Genomic DNA, 1,628 nt, shown 5'->3' on the forward strand with positions numbered 1-1,628 from the left:
ATGATGATGATGATGATGATGATGATGATGATGATGATGATGATGATGATGATTTTTTTTCCTGACTGCTTGCTCCAGATAAAGCCCGAACGAGGAGAAATTTTGAACATTATTTTGGTTGGCCCAACAGTATTATCCTGCAATCCCCAAAATACCCAAATGCCCAAATCACATATTCTATATAGGCCTACACTTTATTATTTATCGACTTGATGGATGTGGTGAGGTTGCTCAGATATTTTTATGCTATGACTAACAACAGAGCAACCTACATATAATAATGTATGTTTTTTCTAGAACTCCATTTTTAAAAAAATGATTATACGCATGTTTCCACTAGAATTTAATAGACCAATACATGTTTCCACTAGATCTACATATTATTTTATATCGTTACGTTTATGTTTCTAGTAAAACTCGGATTAAACTCCATAAAAGTGACATATTAGACTACCCTACGTATATTTCCACTAGAACTTCATGATAATATACGTGTATATTCCTACAATAATAATATTTTAAAAAACAGGAAATCCTAGTTGTAATCTCATTAACAAAGGTGAAAAGATCAAACAATTCCAACAGTTTAAATATCAAGGATATATTTATGATAACATCTGATGCCAAATGTTCCACAGAACTAAAACGGAGAATTACAATGGCTGAGGGTAGTTTCAATAAAATGAGCCCATTCCTGAGAAATAGAAACATCTCAATGACTACCAAAATGAAAGTTCTGAAATGCTATGTTTGGTCAACCCTTCTATATATGGATGTGAATATTGGACAATTACTAAAGACAGTGAAAAAAAAATAGAAGCAACGGAAAGGCGGTTTCTTGGGAGACTGCTAGGAGTATCGCGGAAGGAAAAGAAATCAAATGAGGTAGTGCTTGATGAAGCCCACGTGGGACGCCCACTGTTTAAAATGATCAGGAAACGACAATTGTTACAGTTTTTGGGACACCTGATTAGACATAATGGTCTTGAAAATCCAGTCCTCACTGGCAAAATCGAAGGCAAATGAGGCAGGGTTGGCCCAGAGCAATTTACTTAGGGAACCTAAACAAATGGGTAACAGGGAAAGATCAGGGAAACGTAGCTTTTTTAGAGAGTCCGAGCAAAGGAATGAAGGGAGAACCATGATAGCCGAAGTCTTGTTGCAGATCTGGCACTGGATGGTGATGATGTTCCAACTAGAACTTCATGTATTAATTATTATTAAACATCATGCATATTTCTACACTAGATCTCCATATATTATTATACATCATGTACATTTCCACTAGAACTTCATAATAATAGTAACAATAATAATATATTTTTACACAGACATGTATATTTCCATTAGAACTTCATATATTAAAATACAAGTATGTTTCCAGTACAGCCTTTTATATAAATATAATATTACTATACACATATGTTTCCACCAGTACTCCATACACTATTATTTGATTATACTTGAAGTTTATGTGACCTCTCAGCTACCTATCGCCTATCCACCTAGTCCAATGCACATTAAACGCTCGATTTATTCACTGAAGGGTGAAAACCGCCTCTGTGCATTGTGGTACTGGGTTTTCTACTGGCTCCACATTGCTGTGTGTATCTGTCTCCCCCCCCCCT

This window comes from Aplysia californica, unplaced genomic scaffold, assembly GCF_000002075.1.
Source record: "Aplysia californica isolate F4 #8 unplaced genomic scaffold, AplCal3.0 scaffold00313, whole genome shotgun sequence".
In the NCBI taxonomy this organism is placed as follows: domain Eukaryota; kingdom Metazoa; phylum Mollusca; class Gastropoda; order Aplysiida; family Aplysiidae; genus Aplysia; species Aplysia californica.